Source organism: Scyliorhinus canicula, chromosome 15 (genome assembly GCF_902713615.1).
Source record: "Scyliorhinus canicula chromosome 15, sScyCan1.1, whole genome shotgun sequence".
In the NCBI taxonomy this organism is placed as follows: Eukaryota; Metazoa; Chordata; class Chondrichthyes; order Carcharhiniformes; family Scyliorhinidae; genus Scyliorhinus; species Scyliorhinus canicula.
Window position 1 is genome coordinate 9,018,248 of NC_052160.1, and position 22,196 is coordinate 9,040,443.

A 22,196-nucleotide genomic window follows, 5' to 3' on the forward strand; every position below is an offset into this window, starting at 1 on the left:
CCCACAGCCTCCCTCCATTCCCTCCCTCTCCCTCCCACAGCCTCCCTCCCTCTCCCTCCCACAGCCTCCCTCCCCCTCCCTCCCACAGCCTCCCTCCCCCTCCCCTCCCACAGCCTCCCTCCCCCTCCCTCCCACTGCCTCTCTCCCCCTCCCTCCCACTGCCTCTCTCCCCCCCTCCCAGAGCCTCCCTGCCCTCCCTCCCTCCCACAGCCTCCCTCCCTCCCTCCCACAGCCTTCCTCCCTCCCTTCCACAGCCTCCCTCCCTCCCCCAGCCTCCCTCCCCCACCCTACCACAGCCTCCCTCCCACATCCCTCTCTCCCCCTCCCACAGCCTCCCTGCCCCCTCCCACCCACAGTCTCCCTCCCCCTCCCTCCCACCCACAGCCTCCCACCCCCTCCCTCCCACAGCCTCCCTCCCCCTCCCTCCCACAGCCTTCCACCCCCTCCTTCCCACCCCCTCCCTCCCTCCGCCTCCCTCCCACAGCCTCCCTCCCTCCCACAGCCTCCCTCTCCCTCCCTCCCTCCCACAGCCTCCCTCCATCCCTCCCACCCACAGCCTCCCTCCCCCTCCCTCCCACAGCCTCCCTCCCCCTCCCTCCCACAGCCTCCCTCCCTCCCCTCCCACAGCCTCCCTCCCCCTCCCTCCCACAGTCTCCCTCCCCCTCACTCCCTCCACAGCCTCCCTCCCCCTCCCTCCCACCCACAACCTCCCTCCCCCTCCCTCCCACAGCCTCCCTCCCTCCCCTCCCACAGCCTCCCTCCCCTCCCACCCACTGGCCTCCCTCCCCCTCCCTCCCCTCCCACGCCTCCCCCCCCCTCCCTCCCACAGCCTCCCTCCCTCCCCTCCCACAGCCTCCCTCCCCCTCCCACCCACTGCCTCCCTCCCCTCCCTCCCTCCCACAGCCTCCCTCCCCCTCCCTCCCACAGCCTCCCCCTCCCTCCCTCCCTGAGCCTCCCTCCCCCCTCCCACCCACAGCCTCCCTCCCCCTCCCTCTCACAGCCTCCCTCCCTCCCCCTCCCCCCCCCCCTCCCCTCCCACCCACAGCCTCCCTCCCCCCTCCCTCCCACAGCCTCCCTCCCCCCTCCCTCCCACAGCCTCCCACGTCCTCCTCTTCCTTTTCTGATTCTCAATCTGTTGGAAGAGAGGAGCCCCAGGAGGTTGTGCGGTTGGATGTTTTGGAGTTCGGAGCCGCCTTCTTGCTGGTGTGAGAGAGCGAGAGAGAGACAGAGACAGACAGACAGAGACACCCACTCACACACACACACACACAGAGGGAGCGAGAGAGAGATCGGGGCGGTTACATTCGCCAGGGACTGGTTTTAATTTTGAAATAATAAACATTTGCGACATTCTCCGTGGAGAAGAGCGAGTAAAGAATGGAGCTGGGACAATTCTGAACGGTAAGAGCTTGCGGCCCGGGTCTAATTCCATATAAAACGCCTCCATGCCCATGTTGCGCAGAGGTCTGGCCCTGACAGGCGCAATGTGGCAGGACATGTTGCCATATTAGCTACAAGGAAAAGAATGTCTGAATGAGGCAGCTTGTGTGTGTCTGTGTGTGAGATATATGCACAAGAGTGAAATGAATAAGACTGGCATATTAGAAAGAGAGAGAGAGAATGTGTGAAAATGGCTGTGTGTGAGAGAGAGAATTTTGCGAATAGCTGAAAGAGAGAGAGAATGTGTGAGAATGGCTGAGAGAGAGAGAATGTGTGAGAATGGCTGAGAGAGAGAATGTGTGAGAATGGCTGAGAGAGAATGTGTGAGAATGGCTGAGAGAGAGAATGTGTGAGCATGGCTGAGAGAGAGAGAGTGAATGAGGGGCCGGTTTAGCACAGGGCTAAATCGCTGGCTTTGAAATCAGGCCAAGACAGGCCAGCAGCGCGGGTTCAATTCCCGTACCAGACTCCCCAAACAGGCCACACAGAATGTGGCGACTAGGGGCTTTTCACAGTAACTTCATTTGAAACCTACTTGTGACAATAAGCGATTTTCAATTTCTCACGTGTGAGAATGGCTGAGAGAGAGAATGTGTGAGGATGGCAGAGAGAGAGAGAGGGAATGTGTGAGAATGACTGAGAGAGAGAATGTTTGAGAATGACAGTGAGAGAGAGAATGTGTGAGATGGCTGAGAGAGAGAATGTGTGAGAATGGCTGTGTGTGTGTGAGAGAGTGAGAATGTGTGAGAATGGCTGAGAGAGAGAATGTTTGAGAATGACAGTGAGAGAGAGAATGTGTGAGAATGGCTGAGAGAGAGAGAATGTGTGAGAATGGCTGTATGTGTGTGTGTGAGAGAGAGAGAATGTGTGGGAATGGCAGAGAGAAAGAGTGTGTGAGAATGGCTGAGAGAGAGAATGTGTGAGCATGGCTGAGAGAGAGAATATGTGAGAATGGCTGAGAGAGAGAGAATGTGTGAGAATGGCTGAGAGAGAGAATGTGTGAGAATGGCTGAGAGAGGGAGAGAGAATATGTGAGAATGGCTGAGAGAGAGAATGCGTGAGAATGGCTGTGTGTGGGTGTGTGAGAGAGAGAATGTGTGAGAATGGCTGAGAGAGGGAGAGAGAATGTGTGAGAATGGCTGAGAGAGAGAATTGTGAGAATGGCTGAGAGAGAGAATGTGTGAGAATGGCTGTGTGGGAGAGAGAATGTGTCTGTCTGGAAGGTATTTTGTGTGAGAATTGAATTGAGAGGATGGTGCCGAGGCGGCGCATGTGCGAGACAGGGTAGATGTGTATGCACGTGTTAGGATACATATGCCTGAGAATGTGGGAGAGAGACTGGGTGGGAGAGGGAGATGGAGGAAGGATTGACAGCGGAATTATGTCAACACTCAATCGGATGTGTTTGGGGGGTGAGAGGGAAATGGGAGTAGCAGAAGCAAATAGGATTAGAACTACTGCCTCTGGGGGCAGATTAGCACCAATACGGACTAGTTGGGCCGAACGGCCTGTTTTCGTTATGTAATCCCATGCATTATGAGGGGCGCGGGAGAACATGTGCGTGTGAATGCGAGACAGGCGATGCATGTACATGTGTGCAGGAGGCAGCGTGTGTGTGAGGGAGTGACAGTGAGATGTAAACTTCTGTCTTTGACAGCAAGAGTTTATAGGAATGAATTGGTGTGTGAGGGGGTATGTGACGAAGAGAATGTGATTGAGAATGTGCACTTTGAGAGGGGAAACGGGAGAGTGTGCGTGACCAAGTGTCCTGGGGTGAGCATCTGAACATGTGAAGATCTGTTCAGAGCAGGATTGGCTGTGTTTTGTGAGAGGAACAAGAAACGGGACATTGAGTTGTGAGAAATCCCTTTCCTTTTGGATATTAGTTTCCATACTCTCTCGGATCTCAATGGGAGGGAGGTTGTGTGCATGTGTCTCCCAAGTTGTCCCATTGTCTGGTACTGGGTGTGGAGCTCAGAAGCCCCCCCAAGGCGGGGCACAGACAAGGCACCGATCCATGTTGCTTCACGCGGGTGCTGTCTGGTACATATTCCAGCATCAGTCAGAGCTGACGGGGAGAATCCATCTGGAACTGAAATGTGGACACCTATCACTGGGTCAAACAGTGTGATTTATTGAAGTGAAAAAAACCCCACCTTAATTATCAATGCGTTTGATAGTGTTTGTGTGTGTGTTTGAGTGAAAGTTTGTGTGTGATGGGATCTTTATGGATCTGGAGTTCCTGTGCTGCTACCTACATTTTTGTCGTGTTAATAGAGTGAGACGCCTGTGAAAATGCCAATATGATGTCCCTAGCTGACAGGCAGTTTATTGTGTGCGGTGAATATTTTTTCCTAGTTTCAGGATGATTGCAGCTTTCGGTGAAGGTTGCCCTGCGTTACTGGAAGTGCTGGTTATTTACGGTACTGCTCGGTGAATGCTCCAATCTGTTCTCCTTTAAGTGGCTGCTTTGAGCAGGTCTGTTGACGGGCTTATCGAATGGCGTTGCTCTTGTCTGGGGGAGCCCAGGTTACTGTTGACCTGGCTGGTGTCACATTTTCTGGCCTTGGGCCTATCAGTCAGTTTGTTGTGGGGGGGGGGGGGGGGGGGGTTCAGAATTACAATCCACAGGCCGAAGGTGACGCCTGAGAGGCTGCAGGTTCTGAAAGGACAGTTCCCCCCGGCTGGAGGCTGTCTTTAGGGCCGAACCCAAGGGGCAGGAATCTGATTAAAACCCAATCTTGCGCTGAAACCTATAGAATTCAGGAAGAATCGCTCACTCGCTGGAAAGGCATCTCAATCCTTCTCATTTTATTAAAATCGCCTCAACTCCCACAGGCCACATTCTCCTTATTTCAATCCAGCCTTTTTTTCCTATTTAAGTATATTTATGGAGCCGTTTTATTCATTTTAATATGCTGGGGAATCCTTTTGTTTTAAATTAAGTTCCAATAATTTGACTTTGATTGTGAAATATAACCATTATTATTGGAAATAACGTAATGCTCATGGTAATCGGTGTAACATTGAGATTGATCGATACTGAAGGGACGGGTGGCGTGACGGTTTCCAGGCCAGCCATGTTATGACTAAATGGAAGGGCAGGTTGGAGGGGCCGAATGGGTCTACCCCCATTTCTCTGTCCCTGCCTCTGATGTTCAATGGAGTGAACATGATTTGGGGTTGGACTGTTGGGCGGCTGGTCACGCCCACTGAAATGGCAAAGTAAACAAAAACGCAAGAAACTACAAACCGACAGGCCATAGAGCAATGTGTGTGGTTCTCTGTGTGCTTGCCTGGTGCAAAGCTCACTGCAGTGAGGTTACAAGTGACAACTTCTTACAACTAGTAACCTCTTTCTCTGCTACACTCTCCTTGGCACTCAGAATCTCCTCCTCCCGTCCCCTGAACTCTCTTTAAACGTGAAATCTCCAGTAAAAAGAGGGCCGAATGGCTCGATTTCTTTTTCAAAATCATTGCTCAATGTGGACAATCCCCTTTCCCCTTCCCAGCTAGCAGATTTCTCAGCGCGCTCGCTATTTCCCTGAAGTGTTGCATTTCAAATGTATCAGCATTGAAATGTAGATACGTGTCACTCGCTCATCTCCTTTAGTGGCAACTGTCGCTTCCTTTCTGGAGCACTGTTCCCCTGGTACCTCCGGGAGCCTGGCCCGAGGGGGCATTAGTCAGGCGTCATCCTTGAGACGATGCCGGCGGACTAATGGGCCAGGGGCGTGAAACCTGGGCCAGGATCTACCTTCCCTGACACATCATTTCGACTGAGATCGGGAAGGTTTTCCCCGTCTGCCTGTCGCTCAGTTGGTGAGGGGGGGGGGGGGGGGGGGTCTCTGAGAGCAGTGGGGGGCAGGCCCCGGGCTCGACACCGGTGCTCTTCCTTGGCTCATGGTGGTAAACGCGGAGGATAAATGCCCCCCACCCAGGTAACAATGTTCCATTGATCTGCACTATTCAGCCGGGGGGGGGGGGTGTTTCCATCCATTCATGTACATTGGTGGCTCGGTTCATCCGGCTCTTTCCTCGGGACCTGGATCCAGTCATCACTCGGCGAGCTGTGTTCAAGCTCCCCGGGGTGTGGTGCTGTCCTCCGGGTCTCTCCCTGGCTCGGTGGCCGCTGTCCATGGTGCTGGACTAGCTCCGCTCTGTGTTAGTGTGTGTGCTGGGCGCTGTCCGCGGTGCTGATCCAGCCGCTGTGCTTGATGCGCCTTGCTCGGCATCTCCAGCTATCGGGACTTGTTTTTCCTTCTCGTTTAAACATCAGCCATATTTCCAGCCACAGATGTCAGAATCATAATTTTTATGAGCCTCTCTGAGAGAGAAGGGGCCTCGGCACATCCACCGCCTGTGAATATCTCTGTGGCACCACTCACTTCAACTGAAACCCAAATTGTGTTTCGACGGATGCAGAATTGGGTGAGAATTTAATCTTTGCCCCCTTTTTATTCTTCTTGTCTGGTAAATACTGAGCTTTTCATCGGAACTATGCATGAAAGAAAGACAAATGAAAAATTGACAAGTTAAAAGAGAGCAGATATTGAAAGGTGAGAACGCGGTATGAGAATAGACACAGACAGGGCAAGAGATGATTATGCTGTATGTAGCCAGGGAGAGAAAGGGAGGGCGGGCGAGGTTAGTCACTGAGAAATATTAACGTGTCAATGTGTCCGTGAGGGAGTTAAGAAGGGGATGGGTTGTGTAAACGCGCTGACCCACATGTGAGTGAGAAATAGAGAGAGTCAGGTGAAAGAATGTGTGTCAGACACAAAGAGAATTTCAAACAAAATAGAATACGTACGCCTGCCTGTGAAAGCCTACATGGCAGTGTATTTATGAGCATCTACTATGATTGGGAATGTATGTTGTGCAGATCTCAATGTTCCAGTGAACACAGTTTACTCGTGTATGAGTGCATGTTGAGTGCACGAGTTAAGGTTAATCTAGGAGTATGTGTGAGTCTGAGAGTCTGTAAGGTTCCGGGGTGTGTATGGACAGGGGAGTGTATGTTGCTTTAGGAGTGTGCATGCAAGTAATGGCCAGGGAGTGTATAGGCCTGTATGAATTTGGGAGTATATTTGAGTATAGGGGTGTGTATATGAATCTGGAGGTGTATTTGAAACTAGGAGTGCATGTGTGTCTGGGGTATGTATATGGGTCTGCGGGTGTATATGAGTCTGGGGTGTATAAGAGTCTGGAGTGTATACCGCAGCACAGTAGTACAGTGGTTAGCACTGTTGGTTCACAGCGCCAGAGACCCCAGTTCAATTCCTGCCTTGGGTCACAGTCTGTACAGAGTCTGCACATTCTCCCCATGTCTGCATGGGTTTCCTCCCATAAGTCTCGAAAGACATGCTTGTTAGGTGAATTGGACATTCTGAATTCACCCTCAGTGTACCTGAACAGGCACCAGAGTGTGGCGACTAGGGGATTTTCACAGTAACTTCATTGTCAAATATGCAAGCATATTTGTGACACTAATAAAGATTATTATTATATTAATCTAGAGATGCAGGTCAGTCTGGTCTGTATATGAGCCTGGTGTATATGAGCCTTGCTGTATATGAGTCTGGAGTTGTATATGAGTGGGGTGTATATGGGTGTGGTAGTGTATATGAGTCTCAGGGTTTGTTATGAGTTTGGGTGTGTATATGAATCTGGGGTATGTATATTATGCATCTGGGGTGTATATGATTTAAGGAGCGTATACGGTCTGGGTTGTATATGGGTCTTAGGTATATATGAGTCTGGGGGTGTAAATGCATCTGAGAGTATATATGATACTTAGAGAGTATATGAGACTGAGGGAGTATATGCATCTGGTGTATATGGCTCTGAGGTGTTAATGAATCTGGTGTATATGAGACCTGGGAGTATATGAGTCAGAGGTGTTTTTAAAATTCATTTAGAGGATGTGGACGTTGCTGACTAGACCAGCATTTATTGCACATTCCTAATTGCCCTTGGGAAGGTGGTGGTGAGCTGCCTTCTTGAAATACTGCAGTCCATGTAATGTAAGTACACCCACAGTGGTGTTGGGGAGTATGTTCAGTTTCTGATCAATGGTAACACCCTGGATGTTGATAGTGGGGGACTCAGTGATGATAATGCCATTGAATGTCAAGGGGCAATAGTTAGGTTTTCTGTTGCTGGAGATGGTCATTGCTTGGCACTTGTGTGGTGTGAATTTTACTTGCCTCTTGCCAGCCCAAGCTTGGATATTGCCACGGTCTTGCTATACTTGGTTATGGACTGCTTCAGTATCTGAGATATTGTGAATGGTGCTAAACATTGTGCAATCATCAATGAACATCCCCACTTCTGACCTTATGATGCAAGGGAGGTCATTGATCAAGCAGCTGAAGATGGTTGGGCCAAGGACACTACCCTGAGGAACTCCTGCAGTGATGTCCTGGAACTGAGATGATTGACCTCCAACCATCACAACCAAAGGTGTTAGTCCTTGATGACTCCAAACAGCGGATGGTTTTCCCCCTGATTCCCAATTACTCCAGTTTTGCCAGGGCCCCTCGATGCATACTTAATCAAATGCTTGAACCTAGGCTGTAATGAGGTCAGGAGCTGAGTGATCCTGGTGGAGCCCATACCGAGCAGGTTATTGCTGAGTAAGTGCTACTTGATAGCACTGTTGATTATTCTTTCCATCACTTTACAGATTATCGAGAGTAGACTGATGAGGAGGCAATTGGCCAGGGTGAAATTTGTCCTGCTTTTTGTGTACAGGACATAGGTGGGCAATTTTTCACATTGCTGGGTAGATGCCAGTGTTGTAGCTGTACTGGAACAGCTTGGCTGGGGAGGCAGCAAATTCTGGAGCACAAGTCTTTAGTAATATTGCCGGAATATCGTCAGGGCCCATAGCCTTTGCAGCGTCCAGTGTCTTTGCAATTTTTTGATATCACGTGGAGTGACTCAAATTGCCTGAAGACTGGCATCTGTGATGCTGGGGACCTCAGGAGGAGGCCGAGATGGATCATCCACTTGACACTTCTGGCTGAAGATTGTTGTGAATGCTTCAGCCTTATCTTTTACACTGCTGTGCAGAGCTCCTCCATCATTGGGGTGGGGGGGGGGGTGGGGGGGGTGGGGGGGGGGTGAATATTTGTGGATCCTTCTCCTCCTCCAGTGAAATCTATGCTATTTCGCACGATGGAGGGGGGGGGGGGGCAATATTTGTGGACCCTTCTCCTCCTCCAGTGAAATCTATGCTATTTCGCACGATAGTAGTACCACCATGTTTATGAATCTGGAGTGTTTATAAGTCTGAGATATTTATGATTCTGTCGTGTATATAAGTCTGGGGTGTATGTGAGTCTGGGGGTGTATATGAGTCAGGCTGTATATGGGTCTGGGGTGCATATGTGTCCTGAGATGTACACAAGTCTGGGGTGTATATGACTCTGGGGTGCTTATATGCCTGTTCTACATATAAGTCCATATGTTTTTGCGTGTACGTGAGTCCAGGGGTGTATATGAGTCTGGGGTTGTATATGAGCCTTTTTATTTTTCAGTGTATATGAATGTGGGGTTGTATATGAGCCGATATATTTTTCAGTGTATATGAGTCTGGGAGTGTATATACACTGGGTGTATATGAGCCTATATCTTTTTCAGTGTATATGAATCTGGGAGTGTATATACACTGGGTGTATATGAGCCTATATATTTTTCAGTGTAAATTAGTCTGGGAGTGTATATACACTGGGTGTATATGGGCCTATATATTTTTCAGTGTATATGAGTCTGGGAGTGTATATACACTGGGTGTATATGGGCCTATATATTTTTCAGTGTATATGAATCTGGGAGTGTATATACACTGGGTGTATATGGGCCTATATATTTTTCAGTGTAAATTAGTCTGGGAGTGTATATAGAAGAGTTTTTATTAATCTGTGGGTGTATATGAGGCTACATATTTTGAGTGTATATGGGTTTGGGGCTGTATATGAGTCTAGGATTGTATAGGACTCGTATTTTTATGCGTGTGGGGTGTATACGCATCCAGATAACATTTTGTTGGATGTATAGGGTGCGAGTCACGGGGCTGTAATTGAATCCGAGAGTGTACGAATGCTCAGATTGAGTTAGCTTGACAGAGAGCCCGTCTCCAGAGACCCGAGCAGTAAAAATATCCTTCACACGGTTCAGTCTGACGTGGGCATCTGCAGCCTGGAGCCGATGGGCGGGGAGCTGAGAGGGGGGGGGGGGGGGCACAGCGCACCAAAAAAAAAACACCGCAGTCCTGACGCAGTCTTCCCGGATTTCACTGCCATCAGTTCAATGTGTGTGCGTGTGGGGAGGGCCCTGATCAACAACATCAGGATGTGTTTGGAACTGAGCAGACACTGGCATGGGGGGGGGGGGGGGGGGGTGCTGGGGGCTCCCTGGGAGGAAGTGGGAGCAGATGGCGAGTGTGTGTGTGAACCCGCCCATTACTAAGCTGGTGTGTGTGTGTGTGTGCGGGGCTCGGGCGGAGCATCTCTGAGCGCAGCTTGCTGGGGAAGGGGGAAGGGGGGGTGGACCCATCCTCACTAACCACACTGGGCACAGGTACCAGACCCTCCCAAACCTTTGCTTTTCCACTTGGGAGTAACCCTGTTCCAGGACACACACACACACACCACACATAGAGACATTTATCTCCCCCCCCCCCCCCCCCCCCTCTCTGTGTCCAGCCCCGCCTGAAATGCTGTGTTTGTTTTTCAATATGAAACCACCCTCGCACTGCCATCGGGCCACGTTCACCTTCAAGCGGCTTGTGGGCTTGTGTTTTACTGGAGGCGGGTTTCTCACACCCTGCGGGTTTATGTACACCTCTGAGATCTTCAAATATTGCAGCATTTACTTTGTGTGTGTGTGTGTGTGTGTGTGTGTCCAGCAAAACCCAGCGTTGTTGCAAAATCCACTTTGGGTTTTTTTTTGTTGTTGAAAAAGACAGCAAATATGGAGAAGCGAGTGGGGGAGCACTAATCCAGCAGGTCCTCACCCCCCTCCCCACACACCCAGGGGTGGCATCCTGGGTGCGACCAGGGCACTGGCGTTTCAAAGCAATCCGAGCATGTGGGAAATGAATCTGCCCAGGGTGAGTGGAATGGGCTGGGTGGATCATTTAACCATCATAACAGGGCATTCGCTTGAAAAAGGGGGGCGTGGGGGAGGGGTTGCTTCCAACTGTATAAAACAAATACAGCCGCCAGCTGCAGGTATTCTGTAAATAAATACAGGGAGGAAACTGACAGAGGCGTTCTCCTGCTAAATCTTTCTTGTTTGACTTTCATAGCCATCCCTGTGTTCCTGGTAGGGAACAGGAGCCCACATTTTGTCCTGTTGCTGGGGAGGTGACGTAACAATTATAATTGCAGTTTCCATTGATTAAAGTGTGTGGTTTGCAATTCAACACAGGCCATTGTGTGTGTCTCAGCGTTTGTTACAATGTTGAGGGTCTGTTGTGTGGGGTGGGGGGTTTTTTTTGTTTGAGGGGGAGAAATCAGCGCCGCTTTAAGACTGAACTCATTGCTATTCCGCCCAGGACTCCATTTATTCTCTGACATCAGGAATTGTCTCACCCAGTGGCCATGGCTCGGGGTTATTTTTAGCTGTCGGATCGGAGCCTCCGGCGGGGTTGTCAGCGCCCGATGTCTCCGAGAGTGTGGGGTGTGGCCCGGCTGGACACGGGAGCGGGCTCCAGGTGAGACCGGGAAGCGGAGAAACAACCTTCACCGGCTTGGATCAGCCGGAGAGGGTGGAGGGACCTGGAGATGCGGATATCAGCAGGTCCATCATAGAGGGTCTGGGTGGGAGTGGGCAGGCGCCAGAAGCAGGGAGACTGGGCTGCTTTGTGTGTGCGATTACATAGTGTGTATAGGAGGGTATGTATCAGTGTATATGAGAGGGTGTGTGTATGTGTATATGAGAGGGTGTATGTATGTATGTATGTATGCATATAGGGACGTGTGTCAGTATGTTTGAGAGGGAGTGTGTGTCTATGAGAGGGTGTGTGTATGTGAATATAGGGACGTGTGTCAGTATATAAAAGATGGTGTGTGTGTGAGGGTGTGTGTCAGTATGTATGAGAGGGTGTGTGTATGTGTATATAGGGACGTGTGTCAGTATATATGATATGGTGTGTGTGTATGAGGGTGTGTGTCAGTATATATGAGAGGGTGTGTGTCATATATGAGAGTGTGTGTGAATGTGTATATGAGGGTGTGTGTCGATGTATATGAGAGGGAGGGTGTGTGTGTGGATATGAGGATGTGTGTCAGTATATAAGAGTGTGTGTGTCTATGAGAGGGTGTGTGTCAATATAGGGTGTTTGTCAGTATATATGAGAGGGTGTGTGTTTGTATATATAAGGGTATGTGTCAGTATATATGAGAGGGTGTGTGTGTCTGAGAGGGTGTGTGTCAATATATATGAGGGTGTGTGTATATGAGGGTGTGTGCCAGTATATATGCGAGGGTGTGTGTATATATGAGGGTGTGTGTCAGTATGTATAAGAGGGTGTGTGTGTGAGGACGTGTGTCAGTATTAGCTCACTCAGCTAAATCGCTGGCTTTTAAAGCAGACCAAGCAGGCCCGCAGCACGGTTCGATTCCCGTACCAGCCTCCCCGGACAGGCGCCGGAATGTGGCGACTAGGGGCTTTTCACAGTAACTTCATTGAAGCCTACTCATGACAATAAGCGATATTCATATGAGAGGGTGTGTGTGTATGAGGGTGTGCGTCAGTATGTACAAGAGGGTATGTGCATATGAGAGGATGTGTGTATGTGTATATAGGGATGTGTGTCAGTATATATGAGATGGTGTGTGTGTGTGTGTGAGGATGTTTGTCAGTATATATGAGAGGGTGTGTGTCAGTATATATGAGAGGGTGTGTACGTGTATATGAGGGTGTGTGTCAGTATATATGAGAGGGTGTGTGTATGGGTATATAGGGATGTGTGTCAGTGTATATGAGAGGGTGTGTACGTGTATATGAGGGTGTGTGTCAGTATATATGAGAGGGTGCGTGTCAGTATGTATGAGATGGTGTGTGTGTGTATGAGGGTGTGTGTCAGTATATATGAGAGGGTGTGTACATGTATATGAGGGTGTGTGTCAGTATATATGAGAGGGTGCGTGTCAGTATGTATGAGAGGGTGCGTGTACGTGTATATCAGGATGTGTCTCAGTATATATGAGAGGGTGTGTGTATGAAGGTATGTGTCAGTATATATGAGAGGGGGTGTGTATGTGTATATGAGGGTGTGTCTCAGTATGTAAGACAGGGTGTGTGTACGTGTATATGAGGATGTGTGTCAGTATATGAGAGGGTGTGTGTATGTGTATATGAGGATGTGTGTCAGTATATATGAGAGGGTGTGTACGTGCATATGAGGATGTGTCTCAGTATATAAGAGAGGGTGTGTATATGAGGGTGTATGTCAGGATACTTGAGAGGGTGTGTGTATGTGTATATGAAGGTATGTGTCAGTATATATGAGAGGGTATGTGTATATGAGGGTGTGTCTTAGTATGTAAGAGAGGGTGTGTGTATGTGTATATGAGGGTGTGTGTCAGTATATTTGAGAATGTGTGTGTATGTGTGCTCAGTATATATGAGAGGGTGTGTGTATATGAGGGTGTGTCTTAGTATGTAAGAGAGGGTGTGTGTTTGTGTATATGAGGGTGTGTGTCAGTATATTTGAGAGTGTGCGTGTATGTGTATATCAGGATGTGTCTCAGTATATATGAGAGGGTGTGTGTATGAAGGTATGTGTCAGTATATATGAGAGGGTGTGTATATGAAGGTATATGATATATGAGAGGGTGTGTGTATGTGTATATGAGGGTGTGTGTCAGTATATATGAGAGGGGGTGTGTATGTGTATATGAGGGTGTGTCTCAGTATGTAAGAGAGGGTGTGTGTGTATGTGTATATGAGGGTGTGTGTCAGTATATTTGAGAGTGTGTGTGTGTATGTGTATATCAGGATGTGTCTCAGTATATATGAGAGGGTGTGTGTATGAAGGTATGTGTCAGTATATATGAGAGGGTGTGTATATGAAGGTATATGCTATATGAGAGGGTGTGTGTATGTGTCGGTATATATGAGAGGGTGTGTGTATGTGAAATGAGGGTGTGTCTGACAGCATCTGTAGAGAGAAGGGAGCTAATGTTTTGTGTCTGGACGACTCTTTGCCAAAGCTGGAGAGAATTGGAAATAGGGTCAGATTTATACTGTTGCTGTGGGGGGGGGGGGGGGGGGGGGGGGGGGGTCCTGGAGCAGTGGGGCTGGATAGGGGGCTGGCTATAGGTGGAGATTGACAGGTGGTGTTGTGGACAGAAAGACGAAAGGACTGTAAATAAGGGTGAATAAGGATAAGAAGGGTGCTGATAGAGGCACATAAAGGGAGTGGAATGTGAGAAGTGTGTTAAAGGGCAACTAGGAACAAGGAGCAGGGAACAGATGGCCCAAGTGGGGTGGGAGGAAGGGAGACAATGGTGAGGGGGAAAACAGATCGATGGAAGAAATGGAAATAAATTGAAAGAAATAAAAATGGGGTGAAGGTGGAGGAGAGAGTTCACAGTCTGAAGTTGTTGAACTCAATGTTAAGTCCGGAAGGCTGTAACGTGCTTAATGGGAAGATGAGGTGTTGTTCCTCCAGTTTGCGCTGGGCTTCACTGGGACATTGCAGCAGGCCAAGGGTGGACATGTGGACGTGATAGCTGGATGGGGAGTTTAAGTGGCAGCGACAGGACGGTCTGGGTCCTGCTTGTGGACGACCAAAGGTGTTCTGCAAAATGGTCACCCAGCCTGTGTTTAGTCTCAATGTGGAGTAGACCATATATGAGAGTGTGTGTGTGTCTGTGTGTGTACATGAGAGAGTGTGTGTGTCTGTGTGTGTATATGAGAGTGTGTGTGTGTCTGTGGGTGTATATGAGAGTGTGTGTGTGTGTGTATATGAGATGGGTGTGTGTATGAGAGGGTGCATGTGTGTGTATCTAAGAGTATGTGTCAGAATATATGAGAGGGTGTGCATGTGCTTGTCTGTGTATAAGAGAGGGTGTATATATATGAGGGTGTGTGTGCACAGAATCATAGAATCACTACAGTGTAGAAGGAGGCTATTCGGCCCATCGAGTCTGTACCGACCCTCTGAAAGAGCACCGTACCTAGGCTCACACCCCCACCCGCACCCCATCCCTGTAACCCAGTAACCTCACCTAATCTTTTGGATACTAAGGGGCAATTAATCTGCATGTCTTTGGACTGTGGGAGGAAACCGGAGCACCCGGAGGAAACCCACGCAGACACGGGGAGAACGTACAGACTCTGCACAGATAGTCACCCAAGGCCGGAATCGAACCTGGGACCCAGGCACTGTGAGGCAGCAGTGCTAACCACTGTGCCACCGTGCCGCCCATGAGTGTGTGTGTACGTATATGAGAATGTATGACTGTGTGTGTGTATGAGAGGGTGTGTTTGTGTCTCAAAGAGTATGTATATGCATGAAAGTGTGTGTGTGTGTGCTTCTGAGAGGGTGTGTGTGTGTATGAGAGGGTGTGTTTGCAGATGAGAGGATGTTTATGTGCGTATATGTGTGTTTGTAGTAAGTGTCAGTGTGTGTGAGGTGTGTGTGTATGCGAGAGAGTGTGTGTATGAGAGGGGGTGTTTGTATGTATGTATGAGAGTGTCAGTGCTGGCACGGTAACACAGTGGTTAGCACTGCTGCCTTACAGTGCCAGGGACCTGGATTCAATACCGGCCTTGGGTCACAGTCTGTGTGGAGTTTGTACATTCTCCCCGTGTCTGCATGGATTTCTTCTGGTTGCTCCGGTTTCATCCCACAGTCCAAAGATATATGGGGTAGATGGATTGGCCATGATAAATTGCCCCTTAGTGTCCAGGGATGTGCAGGTTAGATTACGGGGATAGGGCAGGATGGATGGTGGAGTGGACATGGGAAGAGTGCTGATTCAAAGGGTCGGTGCAAACTCGATAGGCCTCCTTCTGCACTTAGGGATTCTATGATTCTATGTATGAGAGGGTATGTGTATGTGTGTGTGAGAGAGAGTGTTTGTATGTGTATGAGAGGATGTGTGTGTATGAGAAGGTTTGTGTTTGTACGAGAATGTGTATGTGTATGAGAGAGTTTGTGTTGGTATGTGTATGAGAGGGTTTGTGTTGGTGTGTGTATGAGAGAGTTTGTGTTGGTATGTGTATGAGAGGGTTTGTGTTGGTGTGTGTATGAGAGGGTTTGCGTTGGTGTGTGTTTGAGAGGGTTTGTGTGTCTGTGTATGAGAGGATGTGTATGTTTATGAGAAGATGTGTGTGTGTGTATGGAAGGACATGTGTATGAAAGGGCTTGTGTGTGTATGAGAGTGTGTCTATATATGAGACTGTTAGTGTGTATGAGAAGATTTGTCTGTGTATATGAGAGGGCTTGTGTGTTTGTGTATGAGAGGGTTTGTGTTTCTGTGTGTATGAGAGGATGCGTTTGTAAGTAAGTGTAAGTATGTGTGTGAGTGTGAACATGTGTGTGTGTTTGTGCATGCGCATATGTGTGTGACTGTGTATGTGTATGAGTGAGTGTGTTTTTGTGAGTGTGTGTGTGCATGTGTGTGTGTTTGTAAGAGCATGTTTGTGTGTGCATGAGCATGTTCGTGTGTATGAGCATGTTTGTTTGTGAGTGAGTATGTGTGAGCATGTTTGTGAGAGTATTTATGTTAGTTTCTGTGCGTTTAACCAGTCAAATGTAATTAAAGCAGCTCAACCATCATGAACATGGAAGAGCGAGAGAGAGAGTGAGGAGAATATTCATTCCGAAAGTCAGACAGGATATTTCGCGGAAACCTTAAATTTTCAGAAATCAGTCGCATTGTACCAATACTTCATTAACCTGATCTCTTATTCAGACATGTTTCCCTCCCCTGGTAATTCTTTAACTTCTTCCAACAATGGGGCCATAGTCAGGAAGGGAGGATGTTAGGAGCCTTGTTAGAATCAACGTGCCTGATGTCCATACTTCAGAAACTGACTTTGGGCAGATGGAGGAGCTTTTTGATGAAGCTATGGAAATAAATCCATCTTGCATAATCAGTATCAAAGCCATGGGCCTGCCTTCCAGATTGTGAGGCATCAGCTCGATAAGATTCCTTTCATAAATTCACCAATTCCTCATCACTAGTTTTCAATTATGTTTTCTTCTTGGGGCCTTGGAGGCTCAGGGGGTGGAAGAGAGGGTGGGCGTAGAGAAATCTATGATTTTAATTTGCTATGTGGGGCTCTCTCTGGATCCCTTGTCAAGCTGGCCAATTTGAAATCAGTTCTGAACAGGCCTATATTTGATATGAGATGAAGCTGGTATCGAAACATTTACTGCAGTTTTTGGCTCTGTAAAGGGAAAGGGTCCCCAGTTAGTGGACAGACAAGCAATAACATTTCCCCGGATATATTATGAGAGCACTACTATTCCTTTAAAGTGGATTTATCTCCAGGTGTCTCCTGGAATTCTTGGGGAAGAGCATGATCGGCTAGAGGTTTGATGCCTTCCTCACAATATCATGGGACTGGTTTAGCACAGTGGGCTAAACAGCTGGCTTGTAATGCAGGCCAATGCCAGCAGCGTGGGTTCAGTGGTTTAGCTCACTGAGCTAAATCGCTGGCTTTTAAAGCAGACCAAGCAGGCCAGCAGCATGGTTCGATTCCCGTACCAGCCTCCCCGGACAGGCGCCGGAATGTGGTGACTAGGGGCTTTTCACAGTAACTTCATTGAAGCCTACTCGTGACAATAAGCGATTTTCATTTCATTTCATTTCATTTGTAATAAATTTACAACATGCCAGTGTCTTTGGTCAATTTACAGTAGACATTCTTCTGAATCATTCGTTGCTGCAAAATAGATTGGGAGTTAAAGTGGTCTGATGTTGGTGTAAAGTAGCAAATGCCTTCACGACCACGGTTAGACCAGAACTGAGTGCTGGCTGCCAGCAGAAGAGGAGGATATGTTAGATTGCTCGAAGACCAATAGGGAACCAATGGTGTATTTTAAGAAATCATCATCAGTGGTTATTTTACACCAGATTGAAACTGGATTCTGTTATGGGCCAGGGTTTAGAGAACCCCAAAGTGTATCATGGAGTTCACCTGACCCACAACTTTTAATAGATTGTGGTATGGGGAGCACACGGCCCACTCTACAGGTGTGGTACAGCAGAAATCGAAAAGTATTTTTTTAAAGCAAAAACAATGTTCATTCTATGAACTCAAGTTAACCTTTTTAAAACATAGTGAACATCTTAGCAACCATTAATTCAAATATAACCCCCAAAGAATACAACGCTAAGTAATCCTTAAGCTGTCCTTTTAACATCCATAAGACTTTAAAAAAAACTTTTAACAGAAGCACATCAGGTTAAAGTCACTACTGAGAACAGTTATTAGTTTTAAATCACCAAAGGATTGATTTACAGTCTTTAGATTACAGAGAGAGACTAATGCACCTTCTGGCTGTGACTGCAGCTATCCAGCTCTGAAAACTAAACTAAAACACACCCTGCAGCGAACAGTCTAAAACAAAAGTAAAAAGCTGACAGACAGCCCAGCTCCACCCACACTCTGACATCACTGATAAACACCCATTTCTTAAAGGTACATTTCTTAAACGCCCATTTCTTAAAGGTACTCTCACATGACAGTTCCGTGAATTTAAAGAAATGACGCATTTAAGTGGCAGAATTGAATGCCTGTAGCACAGGAACGTTTTGTGTTCCAGAACCGAGGTGTACCGGCTATTGGTAGGGATATCATAGTGGAGCAGAAGGGCCTGATTTCATAATTGCTGGAGATAATGCAGACAAGTAATGTACAGCAGATACTGACCATGCCATGGACGCACCAATGGGGAAATGTAATGTACAGCAGGTACTGTCCTGACGATGGACGCATTAATGGAGACACGTAATGTACAGCAGGTATTGTCCTGGCAATGGACACAGTAATGGACACATGTAATATACAGCAGGTACTGTCCAGTCAATGGCCAAACTAATGGAGACATGTAATGTACAGCAGGTATTGTCGATGCAATGGACAAACTAATGATCTAACAATATCACAACAGAGACTCATGCCAAACGTGTTTAGCCGGGTAGTTACCAGTGCTCGCAGTGTTGAGAAGCACCTGACTGTCTAATGGGAATTTCTGCTGAAGCTATAATTAGTCCCAATTCCTGCACTGAAGACCCCCACGCTCCCACCTCATATGGGCAGGGCACCCACGGGCCAGATCCCCAGTGCAGGAAAAATGCCAGCTGGTACCTTGGCACTGCCAGTCTCACACTCTGGCAGTGCCCCTGCCAGCTGACAATGGCACCTGGGCAGCTTGGCAGTGACAGGATGGCACCCAGGCAATGGACGCACGTAAAGTACAGCAAGTACTGTCTATGAAATGGAGGCTGTTTACTCCCTAACAGAAACATACAGTGAACATCTTAGCAACCATCAATTCAACTATAACCCCCAAAGAATACAACACTAAGTAATCCTGCCTACGCCCTAACATATATTACTGAGCAGAAATTAACAACAATTGGGATCTTTACAGTTGTTGGGGTGGAAGATAATGGTGTAAATCTTGTCATAGTGGTAATGCCACTGGACTAGACATCCATAGACCCATGTTCATGCTCTAGGGACGTCAGTTCAAATCCCGCCATGGCATCTGGTGGAATTTAAATTTAATAAAATCAAGAATATAAAGTTATCCTGAGAAGAGGTGACAACGAAACTATCATCAATTGTCACAAAAATCTATCTGGTTCACTAATGTCCTTTAGGGAAGGAAATCTGCCGTCCGTACCTGGCCTGGTCTACACATGTCTCGATCCACAGCAATGAGTTTGGCTCTTAACGGCGGGAATGGTTTCCCAGATTGCTCAGTTCAAGGGCAATTAGGGATGGGCAACAAATGGTGGCAGCGCAGCAACAGCTAGGTCCCATTAAAGAATAAAAGAATGTTCAGTAGAGAATGGTGCAATCCACAGCTGGGTGAACAAGCTTTTCAACATTCAAATAATATTACCAATATAACGCAGCACGGTAGCATGGTGGTTAGCATCAATGCTTCACAGCTCCAGGGTCCCAGGTTCGATTCCCGGCTGGGTCACTGTCTGTGTGGAGTCTGCACGTCCTCCCTGTGTGTGCGTGGGTTTCCTCCGGGTGCTCCGGTTTCCTCCCACAGTCCAAAGATGTGCGGGTTAGGTGGATTGGCCAAGCTAAATTGCCCTTAGTGTCCTAAAAAATAAGGTTAATGGGGGTTGTTGGGTTACTGGTATAGGGTGGATACGTGGGCTTGAGTAGGGTGATCATTGTGCGGCACAACATCGAGGGCCGAAGGGCCTGTTCTGTGCTGTACTGTTCTAAAAAAAAATTACCTGTAAAGTGTTGAAGGACCATTACTGAGCATGAATGAGAACTGGCTGATCATTTTTGATTGCAGCAAGAAGTTTCAAATCCACATATTGCCACAGTTTTTGCTAGCTGTTTGCTCATTATCCTGAAAATGGGCATTTCTTCAACAAAATAGCAATATCTAATTTGCTAACCGGGATACAAATACATGAGTCAAAAGAATAAATGGAAATTAACCTTTCTTAAATCTGCATATGGCAATCAGATATGAGGCTAAACTAATCCAGATGGGATTTTGAGCTTGTTTTGTCAGATGCAAAAAGAGAAATATTACATTTTCCTTTTATTTTCCTTGAATCCTTCCTGTGATTTTCCTTCGCGATGCCAAAAAGGTAAAATTATTCCCAGATTTTCCTAAAGAAGTCAGCCTCAAAAATTCAGTTTGAGGCGCGTGTCACCCAATCTCTTCTGTGATTCATGGCTCGTTTTAACAAGTCTGTTACTTGTGTCATTGGTTTACTGAAGACACTGACTAAAACAGACCATAACGATCCATACTCTACAATGGTGTTTCTCAAACTTGTTTTCCGGGGGCCCATTTTTACCAACCGACCATCCTTCGCAACCCATGCACACCTGAACTTCGCGACCCACCATTTTCACGTACCTTTAATGTGACAGGTGAGCCTGCTTGGTCCTCACGCTCTCACTTGCTTTGTCATTCAATGTTACATTTCTGCATGAGTTGTTCATCAGAGCTCCAGCAGCTCACACCAGCCCTGCTTTGTCCTGCCATGGACTCTTCTGAGAAGCTCTCTCCAGCAGATTCAATTGTGAGATCCTGACCTGTTTGCATCTCTGACCCTCTCTTTCTTAGTCCAGAATGATCCCACTTCAGTTCTTCACACAGTCCTGTTGCTTACTTCCTGGCAGCTACAAAATGGAGTAAGCTCTCTTCAGTAATTTAGTGCCCAGAGTATGTGACGTCAGTGAACCAGGTGAGTGACCTGCTCTCTGCCGTCACTTCTGGTGGGAAGACTAATCGATTGCAGAACAAAATTCTGCTGCTGGGCCAGCGCGCTGACGCACTGAGCTGCTGCCCCGCTGGGCTCCGGGCCTGTGCACTGCTACCTCCGGCTGAGGGGGGGACACATGCACAGGACGGCCAGCATTCTTGAAAGCCAGCCGCGGCCGGCATTTTTCAAAGCCAGTTGTGGCCGTTGGGCACTTCTTCCCCTGATCGGGAATGCCGTGACAGATTGCTCTATGACTCTCCTGACACCCACCTATGGGTCATGACCCCGAGTTTGAAAATGACTGCTCTGCACGTCTCCCCCTCTGTTCGCCCCCTGTCTGCATGGTTTCCTCCGGGTGCTCCCACAGTCCAAAGGTGTGCAGGTTAGGTGGATTGGCCACGCTAAGAAATTAAAATGAAATGAAAATCGTTTATTGTCACGAGCAGGCTTCAAATGAAGTTAATGTGAAAAGCCCGTAATCGCCACATTCCAGCACCTGTTCGGGGAGGCTGGTACGGGAATTGAACTCGCGATGCTGGCCTTGGTCTGCTTTACAAACCAGCTATTTAGCCCACTGTGCTAAACCAGCCCCAACCATGCTAAGTTGCTCCTAGTTGGGGTTATGGGGATAGGATGGGGGATTGGGCCTGGGTTGGGTACTCTTTTGGAGGGTCGATGCAGACTCGATGGGCCAAATGGCCTCCTTCTGCAATGTAGGGATTCTATTGTTAATGTACCCCTCCCAGAGCACAAATTGCTGAAAAATTCACTGAGAACAAAATGCACAGAAATGTATTTTCACCACAGTAGATTTTTAAGACGAAAATGCACCGGTAAGAGACAAGCCTACCTTGGACTGTCCAGCAGTAATGAATGGTGACCTGGCATTCTCCTCTATCTCACCCCATTCAGTGCGATCGAATGGCACTCATACATTTTAATTCCTCCCAACAGGAAGAATGCATAAAGTTTAAATGAATACTGTATTAGGGGAGGGGAGCAAACGCTCACTGCCCCTCTCTTCATCACATGCTTAACCCCGGTGCTATCACCTCAGTTTCACTTTTGCCAAGCAGCTAACCTATTTTGAAAGTATCAATTTATATTCTGCGAGGGAAAAATTCTACGAGGAAACATTTATGACATAAAGATTTAAGGTGAGCTGGTTAATACTTATTTTTCCCCAGCCCCTATTTCTTGAGGCTATGGCCAAAGGTGCAGAATGTCGCCAGTGGTGGGCGCAGTTTGGAAAGTCTGCCCCAAGCCCTGTGTCGCCATTTTGCTGCACAGAGCATGTTGTAATCT

At 47.9% G+C, this 22,196-nt stretch overlaps 1 protein-coding gene across 5 annotated transcripts in view; it reads left to right on the forward strand.

Moving 5' to 3' along the window:
- The first annotated feature begins 1,107 nt into the window (after positions 1-1,107).
- Positions 1,108-22,196, forward strand: part of fbxl16 (F-box and leucine-rich repeat protein 16) — a 176,708-nt gene continuing 155,619 nt past the window's right edge. Inside the window, exon 1 of one of the 5 annotated variants that reach the window (XM_038820066.1) lies at positions 1,108-1,401. The gene's annotated coding sequence lies outside the window, so the exon portion shown is untranslated. Of the gene's footprint in view, positions 1,402-3,811; positions 3,919-5,300; positions 5,382-5,445; positions 5,872-10,985; positions 11,165-22,196 lie in introns of those variants that run through there. The other 4 variants (XM_038820070.1, XM_038820069.1, XM_038820067.1 and 1 more) reach the window with 4 other exon arrangements.